Source organism: Salvelinus fontinalis, chromosome 36, assembly GCF_029448725.1.
Source record: "Salvelinus fontinalis isolate EN_2023a chromosome 36, ASM2944872v1, whole genome shotgun sequence".
Lineage (NCBI taxonomy): Eukaryota > Metazoa > Chordata > Actinopteri > Salmoniformes > Salmonidae > Salvelinus > Salvelinus fontinalis.
Genome location: NC_074700.1, coordinates 33796682 through 33809181, shown reverse-complemented (window position 1 = coordinate 33809181; position 12500 = coordinate 33796682).

Genomic DNA, 12500 nt, shown 5'->3' with positions numbered 1-12500 from the left:
ATGACGTAATACAGAATGACATAATACAGAATGACATAATACAGAATGACATAATACAGAATGACGTAATACAGAATGACGTAATACAGAATGACGTAATACAGAATGACGTAATACAGAATGACATAATACAGAATGACGTAATACAGAATGACGTAATACATCATTAGAGAAGAACAGCTCAAAGACAGAAAACACACGTAGTCTACGTATCAGTGTAAACACACAAACTATCCAGGTCGAATAGGGGGGAGGCGTTGTGCCGTGACGTGTTGCTTTATCTGTTTAAACCAGGTTTGATGTTTGCTGCAGGGAAACTTAAATCAGTTCTACCAAATCTCTATCAACATGTTAAATGTGCAACCAGAGGGGAAAACAATTCTAGATCACCTGTACTCAACACACACAGAGACGCGTACAAAGCTCTCCCTCGCACCTCCATTTGGTAAATCCGACCACAACTCTATCCTCCTGATTCCTGCTTACAAGCAAAAATTAAATCAGGAAGCACCAGCGACTCGGTCTATAAAAAAATGGTCAGATGAAGGAGATGCTAAACTACAGGACTGTTTTGCTAGCACAGACTGGAATAGGTTCCGGGATTCTATTCCACCCTGCATACCACCACTGCTGGCTTGCTTCTGAAGCTAAGCAGGGTTGGTCCTGGTTAGTCCCTGGAAGGGAGACCAGATGCTGCTGGAAGTGGTGTTGGAGGGCCAGCACTCTTTCCTCTGGTCTAAAAAATATCCCAATGCCCCAGGGCAGTGATTGGGGACACTGTCCTGTATAGGGTGCCGTCTTTCGGATGGGACGTTAAACGGGTGTCCTGACTCTCTGAGGTCATTAAAGATCCCATGGCACTTATCGTAAGAGTAGGGGTGTTAACCCCGGTGTCCTGGCTAAATTCCCAATTTGGCCCTCAAACCATCATGTTCACCTAATAATCCCCAGTTTACAATTGGCTCATTCATCCCCCTCCTCTCCCCTGTAACTATTCCCCAGGTCGTTGCTGCAAATGAGAACGTGTTCTCAGTCAACTTACCTGGTAAAATAACGGTAAAATAAATAAATAAATAAAATTCTTCCGATGGCGTTGAGGAATACACCACATCAGTCACTGGCTTTATCAATAAGTTCATTGACGACTTCGTCCCCACAGTGACTGTACGTACATACCCCAACCAGAAGCCATGGATTACAGGCAACATTTGCACTAAGCTAAAGGTAGAGCTGCTGCTTTCAAGGTGCGAGACTCTAACCCGGAAGCTTACAAGAAATCCTGCTCTGCCCTGCGACGAACCATCAAACAGGCAAAGTGTCAATACAGGACTAAGATTGAATCATACTACACCGGCTCTGACGCTCGTCGGATGTGGCAGGGCTTGCAAACTATTACAGACTACAAAGGGAACCACAGCCGCGAGCTGCCCATTGACACAAGCCTACCAGACGAGCTAAACTACTTCTATGCTCGCTTCGAGGCAAATAACACTGAGGCATGCATGAGAGCATCAGCTGTTCCGGACGACTGTTTGATCACGCTCTCCTTGGTATCCACATCACCAAACAAACTAACATGGTCCAAGCACACCAAGACAGTCGTGAAGAGGGCACGACAAAGCCTATTCCCCCTCAGGAAACTAAAAAGATTTGCATGGGTCCTCAGATCCTCAAAAGGTTCTACATCTTCACCATTGAGAGCATCCTGACTGGTTGCATCACTGTCTGGTACGGCAACTGCTCAGCCTCCGACCACAAGGCACTACAGAGGGTAGTGCGTAAGGCCCAGTACATCACTGGGGCCAAGCTTCCTGCCATCCAGGACCTCTATACCAGGCGGTGTCAGAGGAAGGCCCTAAAAACGGTCAAAAAAACCACCACAACCCCTCTTTTACGCTGCTGCTACTCTTTGTTTATCATATATGCACAGTCACTTTAACTATACATTCATGTACATAGTACCTCAATTAGCCTGACTAACCGGTGTCTGTATGTAGCCTCGCTACTGTTTATAGCCTCGCTACTGTATATAGCCTCTCTACTGTATATAGCCTCTCTACTGTATAGAGCCTCTCTACTGTATATAGCCTCTCTACTGTATATAGCCTCTCTACTGTATATAGCCTCTCTACTGTATGTAGCCTCTCTACTGTATATAGTCTCTACTGTATATAGCCTCTCTACTGTATATAGCCTCTCTACTGTATATAGCCTCTCTACTGTATATAGCCTCTCTACTGTATATAGCCTCTCTACTGTATATAGCCTCTCTACTGTTATAGCCTCTCTACTGTATATAGCCTCTCTACTGTATATAGCCTCTCTACTGTATATAGCCTCTCTACTGTATATAGCCTCTCTACTGTATATAGGCTCTCTACTGTATATAGCATCTACTGTATGTAGCCTCTCTACTGTATATAGCCTCTCTACTGTATATAGCCTCTCTACTGTATATAGCCTCTCTACTGTATATAGCCTCTCTACTGTATGTAGCCTCTCTACTGTATATAGCCTCTCTACTGTTTATAGCCTCTCTACTGTATATAGCCTCTCTACTGTATATAGCCTCTCTACTGTTTATAGCCTCTCTACTGTATATAGCCTCTCTACTGTATATAGCCTCTCTACTGTATATAGCCTCTCTACTGTATATAGCCTCTACTGTATGTAGCCTCTCTACTGTATATAGCCTCTCTAGAGTATATAGCCTCTCTACTGTATATAACCCCTCTACTGTATATAGCCTCTCCACAGTATGTAGCCTCTCTACTGTATATAACCCCTCTACTGTATATAGCCTCTCCACAGTATATAGCCTCTCTACTGTATATAGCCTCTCTACTGTATATAGCCTCGCTACTGTATATAGCCTCTCTACTGTATATAACCCCTCTACTGTATATAGCCTCTCTACAGTATATAGCCTCTCTACTGTATATAGCCTCTCTACTGTATATAGCCTCTCTACTGTATATAGCCTCTCTACTGTATGTAGCCTCTCTACTGTATATAGCCTCTCTACTGTATATAGCCTCTCTACTGTATATAGCCTCTCTACTGTATGTAGCCTCTCTACTGTATATAGCCTCTCTACTGTATATAGCCTCGCTACTGTATATAGCCTCTCTACTGTATATAGCCTCTCTACTGTATATAGCCTCGCTACTGTATATAGCCTCTCTACTGTATATAGCCTCTCTACTGTTTATAGCCTCTCTACTGTATTTAGCCTCTCTACTGTATGTAGCCTCTCAACTGTATGTAGCCTCTCTACTGTATATAGCCTCACTACTGTATATAGCCTCTCTACTGTATATAGCCTCTCTACTGTATATAGCCTCTCTACTGTATATAGCCTCTCTACTGTATATAGCCCGGCTACTGTATATAGCCTCTCTACTGTATATAGCCTCTCTACTGTATATAGCCTCACTACTGTATATAGCCTCTCTACTGTATATAGCCTGTCTACTGTATATAGCCTCGCTACTGTATGTAGCCTCTCTACTGTATATAGCCTCTCTACTGTATATAGTCTCTACTGTATATAGCCTCTCTACTGTATATAGCCTCTCTACTGTATATAGCCTCTCTACTGTATATAGCCTCTCTACTGTATATAGCCTGTCTACTGTATATAGCCTGTCTACTGTATATAGCCTCACTACTGTATATAGTCTCACTCTACTGTATATAGCCTGTCTACTGTATATAGTCTGTCTACTGTATATAGCCTCTCTACTGTATATAGCCTCTCTACTGTATATAGCCTCTCTACTGTATATAGCCTCTCTACTGTATATAGCTTCTCTACTGTATATAGCCTCTCTACTGTATATAGCCTCTCTACTGTTATATATCCTCTCTACTGTATGTAGCCTCTCTACTGTATATAGCCTCTCTACTGTATATAGCCTCTCTACTGTATATAGCCTCTCTACTGTATATAGCCTCGCTACTGTATATAGCCTCTCTACTGTATATAGCCTCTCTACTGTATATAGCCTCTCTACTGTATATATCCTCGCTACTGTATATAGCCTCTCTACTGTATAGAGCCTCTCTACTGCATATAGCCTCTACTGTATATAGCCTCTCTACTGTATATAGCCTCTCTACTGTATAGAGCCTCTCTACTGTATATAGCATCTCTACTGTATATAGCCTCTCTACTGTATATATAACCTCTCTACTGTATAGAGCCTCTCTACTGTATATAGCCTCTCTACTGTATAGAGCCTCTCTACTGTATATAGCCTCTCTACTGTATATAGCCTCTCTACTGTATATAGCCTCTCTACTGCATATAGCCTCTACTGTATATAGCCTCTCTACTGTATATAGCCTCTCTACTGTATAGAGCCTCTCTACTGTATATGGCCTCTCTACTGTATATAGCCTCTCTACTGTATCTAACCTCTCTACTGTATAGAGCCTCTCTACTGTATATAGCCTCTCTACTGTATACAGCCTCTACTGTATGTAGCCTCTCTACTGTATAGAGCCTCTCTACTGTATAGAGCCTCTCTACTGTATTCAGCCTCTCTACTCTATTCAGCCTCTCTACTGTATATAGCCTCTCTACTGTATATAGCCCCTCTACTGTATATAGCCTCTCTACTGTATAGAGCCTCTCTACTGTATATAGCCTCTCTACTGTATATAGCCTCTCTACTGTATATAGCCTCTCTACTGTATATAGCCTCTCTACTGTGTATAGTCTCTCTACTGTATGTAGCCTCTCTGCTGTATATAGCCTCTCTACTGTATATAGCCTCTCTACTGTATATAGCCTCTCTACTGTATATAGCCTCTCTACTGTATATAGCCTCTCTACTGTATGTAGCCTCTCTACTGTATATAGCCTCTCTACTGTATATAGCCCCTCTGCTGTATATAGCCTCTACTGTATATAGCCTCTCTACTGTATATAGCCTCTCTACTGTATGTAGCCTCTACTGTATATAGCCTCTCTACTGTATATAGGCTCTCTACTGTATATAGCCTCTCTACTGTATATAGCCTCTCTACTGTATATAGCCTCTCTACTGTATATAGCCTCTCTACTGTATATAGCCTCTCTACTGTATGTAGCCTCTACTGTATATAGCCTCTCTACTGTATATAGCCTCTCTACTGTATATAGCCTCTACTGTATATAGCCTCTCTACTGTATATAGCCTCTACTGTATATAGCCTCTCTACTGTATATAGCCTCTCTACTGTATGTAGCCTCTACTGTATATAGCCTCTCTACTGTATATAGCCTCTCTACTGTATATAGCCTCTCTACTGTATATAACCCCTCTGCTGTATATAGCCTCTCTACTGTATATAGCCTCTCTACTGTATATAGCCTCTCTACTGTTTATAGCCTCTCTACTGTATATAGCCCCTCTACTGTATATAGCCCCTCTGCTGTATATAGCCTCTACTGTATATAGCCTCTCTACTGTATATAGCCTCTCTACTGTATGTAGCCTCTACTGTATATAGGCTCTCTACTGTATATAGCCTCTCTACTGTATATAGCCTCTCTACTGTATATAACCCCTCTGCTGTATATAGCCTCTCTACTGTATATAGCCTCTCTACTGTATATAGCCTCTCTACTGTATATAACCCCTCTGCTGTATATAGCCTCTCTACTGTATATAGCCTCTCTACTGTATATAGCCTCTCTACTGTATATAGCCTGTATTTTTACTGTTGTTTTATTTCTTTACCTACCTATTGTTCACCTAACACCTTTTTTTGCACTATTGGTTAGAGCCTGTAAGTAAGCATTTCACTGTAGGGTCTACACCTGTTGTATTCGGCGCACGTGACAAATAAACTTTGATTTGATTTGATTTACACACTAACTGTCAGCACCTGGTGGCCTATAGCAACACTCCAAAAGGAAAAGGCTTTAGATGTGCCAAGTGAACCTCCAACCACAACACTTCAATAACACTTGACAAGAGATCTTCTTACGTGCACCACCACTCGCGTCGCACGTTGCAAAATGTATGTACACATACGCGTTATTCAATCATCATCCACACTGCTCGAGTTGCGTTGCTCTAAAAATAAGTCACTTCTATTTGTGACGCTGAACGTGAGTCCTGCCTCTCCCATCTCCTCATTGGTTTATAGAAGCAGGTACCCACGTGCCATCTCCTCATTGGTTTATAGAAACAGGTACCCACATGCCATCTCCTCATTGGTTTATAGAAACAGGTACCCACGTGCCATCTCCTCATTGGTTTATAGAAGCAGATACCCACGTGCCATCTCCTCATTGGTTTATAGAAACAGGTACCCACGTGCCATCTCCTCATTGGTTTAGAGAAGCAGGTACCCACGTGCCATCTCCTCATTGGTTTATAGAAACAGGTACCCACGTGCCATCTCCTCATTGGTTTATAGAGCAGTTACCCACGTACCATCTCCTCATTGGTTTATAAAGCAGTTACCCACGTACCATCTCCTCATTGGTTTATAAAGCAGTTACCCACGTACCATCTCCTCATTGGTTTATAGAAGCAGGTACCCACGTGCCATCACCTCATTGGTTTATAGAGCAGTTACCCACGTACCATCTCCTCATTGGTTTATAGAGCAGTTACCCACGTACCATCTCCTCATTGGTTTATAGAGCAGTTACCCACGTGCCATCACCTCATTGGTTTATAGAGCAGTTACCCACGTACCATCTCCTCATTGGTTTATAGAGCAGTTACCCACGTACCATCTCCTCATTGGTTTATAGAGCAGTTACCCACGTACCATCTCCTCATTGGTTTATAGAGCAGTTACCCACGTACCATCTCCTCATTGGTTTATAGAGCAGTTACCCACGTACCATCTCCTCATTGGTTTATAGAGCAGTTACCCACGTGCCATCACCTCATTGGTTTATAGAGCAGTTACCCACGTGGGTGACTGAAAGACGAACTGAGGTCGGTCAGTAATATACCTTAATATGAAAGTTTAGATGCCATTCGCCATATAAAGTCCAAAGAAGAAAAAGCCTAGAAGGAGGAGAGATGACTAGACATGATTCGGTTGACCGTTTTATGTGTGGATTAATTGTCAGAGTAGAGGACCTTGTGCATTTCAGGTAAAATAACAACCCAATGTTTATATCCCAGGACAAATTAGCTAGCAACAGCAAGCTAGGTAAATAGGACATATTAGCAAGCAACAGCAAGCTAGCTAAATAGGACATATTAGCAAGCAACAGCAAGCTAGCTAAATAGGAAAAACTAACAATGGTGTTACAGGGATATGGCTCTGAATATATACAGCAACACCCCCCCCATAAGCATTACAGGGATATGGCTCTGAATATATACAGTAACACCTCCCCCCCCCCCCCCCCCCATAAGCATTACAGGGATATGGCTCTGAATATATACAGCAACACCCCCCCCCCCCCCCCACCCCATAAGCATTACAGGGATATGGCTCTGAATATATACAGCAACACCTCCCCCATAAGCATTACAGGGATATGAATATATACAGTAACACCTCCCCCATAAGCATTACAGGGATATGGCTCTGAATATATACAGTAACACCTCCCCCATAAGCATTACAGGGATATGGCTCTGAATATATACAGCAACACCCCCCCCCCCCCCCCCCATAAGCATTACAGAGATATGGCTCTGAATATATACAGTAACACCTCCCCCATAAGCATTACAGGGATATGGCTCTGAATATATACAGCAACACCCCCCCCATAAGCATTACAGGGATATGGCTCTGAATATATACAGTAACACCTCCCCCATAAGCATTACAGGGATATGGCTCTGAATATATACAGTAACACCTCCCCATAAGCATTACAGGGATATGAATATATACAGTAACACCTCCCCCATAAGCATTACAGGGATATGGCTCTGAATATATACAGTAACACCCCCCCCCCCCCCCCATAAGCATTACAGGGATATGGCTCTGAATATATACAGCAACACCTCCCCCATAAGCATTACAGGGATATGGCTCTGAATATATACAGTAACACCCCCCCCATAAGCATTACAGGGATATGGCTCTGAATATATACAGCAACACCTCCCCATAAGCATTACAGGGATATGAATATATACAGCAACACCTCCCCCATAAGCATTACAGGGATATGGCTCTGAATATATACAGTAACACCCCCCCCCCCCCCATAAGCATTACAGGGATATGAATATATACAGCAACACCTCCCCCATAAGCATTACAGGGATATGGCTCTGAATATATACAGCAACACCTCCCCCATAAGCATTACAGGGATATGGCTCTGAATATATACAGCAACACCTCCCCCATAAGCATTACAGGGATATGGCTCTGAATATATACAGTAACACCTCCCCTATAAACATTACAGGGATATGGCTCTGAATATATACAGTAACACCTCCCCCATAAGCATTACAGGGATATGGCTCTGAATATATACAGTAACACCTCCCCCATAAGCATTACAGGGATATGGCTCTGAATATATACAGTAACACCTCCCCCATAAGCATTACAGGGATATGGCTCTGAATATATACAGTAACACCTCCCCCATGAGCATTACAGGGATATGAATATATACAGTAACACCTCCCCCATAAGCATTACAGGGATATGGCTCTGAATATATACAGTAACACCTCCCCCATGAGCATTACAGGGATATGGCTCTGAATATATACAGCCAGACCTCCCCCATAAGCATTACAGGGATATGGCTCTGAATATATACAGTAACACCTCCCCCATAAGCATTACAGGGATATGGCTCTGAATATATACAGTAACACCTCCCCCATAAGCATTACAGGGATATGGCTCTGAATATATACAGTAACACCTCCCCCATAAGCATTACAGGGATATGGCTCTGAATATATACAGTAACACCTCCCCCATAAGCATTACAGGGATATGGCTCTGAATATATACAGTAACACCCCCCCCATAAGCATTACAGGGATATGGCTCTGAATATATACAGTAACACCTCCCCCCCCCCCCCCCATAAGCATTACAGGTATATGGCTCTTAATATATACAGCAACACCCCCCCCCCCCCCCCATAAGCATTACAGGGATATGGCTCTGAATATATACAGCAACACCTCCCCCATAAGCATTACAGGGATATGGCTCTGAATATATACAGTAACACCCCCCCCCCATAAGCATTACAGGGATATGGCTCTGAATATATACAGTAACACCTCCCCCATAAGCATTACAGGGATATGGCTCTGAATATATACAGCAACACCTCCCCCATAAGCATTACAGGGATATGGCTCTGAATATATACAGTAACACCCCCCCCCCCCCCCCATAAGCATTACAGGGATATGGCTCTGAATATATACAGTAACACCTCCCCCATAAGCATTACAGGGATATGGCTCTGAATATATACAGTAACACCTCCCCATAAGCATTACAGGGATATGAATATATACAGTAACACCTCCCCCATAAGCATTACAGGGATATGGCTCTGAATATATACAGTAACACCCCCCCCCCCCCCCCCATAAGCATTACAGGGATATGGCTCTGAATATATACAGTAACACCTCCCCCATAAGCATTACAGGGATATGGCTCTGAATATATACAGTAACACCTCCCCCATAAGCATTACAGGGATATGGCTCTGAATATATACAGTAACACCTCCCCCATGAGCATTACAGGGATATGAATATATACAGTAACACCTCCCCCATAAGCATTACAGGGATATGGCTCTGAATATATACAGTAACACCTCCCCCATAAGCATTACAGGGATATGGCTCTGAATATATACAGCCAGACCTCCCCCATAAGCATTACAGGGATATGGCTCTGAATATATACAGTAACACCTCCCCCATAAGCATTACAGGGATATGGCTCTGAATATATACAGTAACACCCCCCCCATAAGCATTACAGGGATATGGCTCTGAATATATACAGTAACACCTCCCCCCCCCCCCCCCCATAAGCATTACAGGGATATGGCTCTGAATATATACAGCAACACCCCCCCCCCCCCCCCATAAGCATTACAGGGATATGGCTCTGAATATATACAGCAACACCTCCCCCATAAGCATTACAGGGATATGGCTCTGAATATATACAGTAACACCCCCCCCCCCCCCCCCCATAAGCATTACAGGGATATGGCTCTGAATATATACAGTAACACCTCAGCCATAAGCATTACAGGGATATGGCTCTGAATATATACAGTAACACCTCCCCCATAAGCATTACAGGGATATGGCTCTGAATATATACAGTAATACCTCCCCCATAAGCATTACAGGGATATGGCTCTGAATATATACAGTAACACCTCCCCCATAAGCATTACAGGGATATGGCTCTGAATATATACAGTAACACCTCCCCCATGAGCATTACAGGGATATGGCTCTGAATATATACAGTAACACCTCCCCCATAAGCATTACAGGGATATGGCTCTGAATATATACAGTAACACCTCCCCCATAAGCATTACAGGGATATGGCTCTGAATATATACAGTAACACCTCCCCCATAAGCATTACAGGGATATGGCTCTGAATATATACAGCAACACCCCACCCCCCCCCCCCATAAGCATTACAGGGATATGGCTCTGAATATATACAGCAACACCTCCCCCATAAGCATTACAGGGATATGAATATATACAGTAACACCCCCCCCATAAGCATTACAGGGATATGGCTCTGAATATATACAGCAACACCTCCCCATAAGCATTACAGGGATATGAATATATACAGTAACACCTCCCCATAAGCATTACAGGGATATGGCTCTGAATATATACAGTAACACCCCCCCCCCCCCCCATAAACATTACAGGGATATGGCTCTGAATATATACAGTAACACCTCCCCCATAAGCATTACAGGGATATGGCTCTGAATATATACAGTAACACCTCCCCCATAAGCATTACAGGGATATGAATATATACAGTAACACCTCCCCCATAAGCATTACAGGGACATGGCTCTGAATATATACAGTAACACCCCCCCCCCATAAGCATTACAGGGATATGGCTCTGAATATATACAGTAACACCTCCCCCATAAGCATTACAGGGATACGGCTCTGAATATATACAGTAACACCCCCCCCCCATAAGCATTACAGGGATATGGCCCTGAATATTAACAGTAACACCTCCCCCATAAGCATTACAGGGATATGGCTCTGAATATATACAGCAAAACCCCCCCCCCCCCCCCCATAAGCATTACAGGGATATGGCTCTGAATATATACAGCAACACCTCCCCCATAAGCATTACAGGGATATGAATATATACAGCAACACCCCCCCCCCCATAAGCATTACAGGGATATGAATATATACAGCAACACCCCCCCCCCCCCCCCCATAAGCATTACAGGGATATGGCTCTGAATATATACAGCAACACCCCCCCCCCCCCCATAAACATTACAGGGATATGGCTCTGAATATATACAGTAACACCTCCCTCATAAGCATTACAGGGATATGGCTCTGAATATATACAGCAACACCCCTCCCCCCCATAAGCATTACAGGGATATGGCTCTGAATATATACAGTAACACCCCCCCCATAAGCATTACAGGGATATGGCTCTGAATATATACAGTAACACCTCCCCCATAAGCATTACAGGGATATGGCTCTGAATATATACAGTAACACCTCCCCCATAAACATTACAGGGATATGGCTCTGAATATATACAGTAACACCCCCCCCATAAGCATTACAGGGATATGGCTCTGAATATATACAGCAACACCTCCCCCATAAGCATTACAGGGATATGAATATATACAGTAACACCTCCCCCATAAGCATTACAGGGATATGGCTCTGAATATATACAGCAACAACCCCCCCCCCCCCCCCCCCATAAGCATTACAGGGATATGGCTCTGAATATATACAGTAACACCTCCCTCAAAAGCATTACAGGGATATGGCTCTGAATATATACAGCAACACCCCCCCCCCCCCCCCCCCCCATAAGCATTACAGAGATATGGCTCTGAATATATACAGTAACACCTCCCCCATAAGCATTACAGGGATATGGCTCTGAATATATACAGTAACACCTCCCCCATAAGCATTACAGGGACATGGCTCTGAATATATACAGTAACACCCCCCCCCCCCCCCCCCATAAGCATTCCTGTCTCTTCTATAGATGTTATATCCTTGTATTGCTACTGATGTATCATCATGTTAATGATCTAAGTGAGTCTCAGAGATGGTCAATATATGAATGTTATCTGATGTCATCAGGTTATTGATTTCATGACCCTTATTTCTATGCCTCCATATATTATTATGGGATGTTTCCAGCCCTTTCCTGGGTAGCTGATCAGAGACATAATATTGATCTAATACTATTAATATGGAAAAGAGGAAACAAAGTAAGAGACAAAAATATAC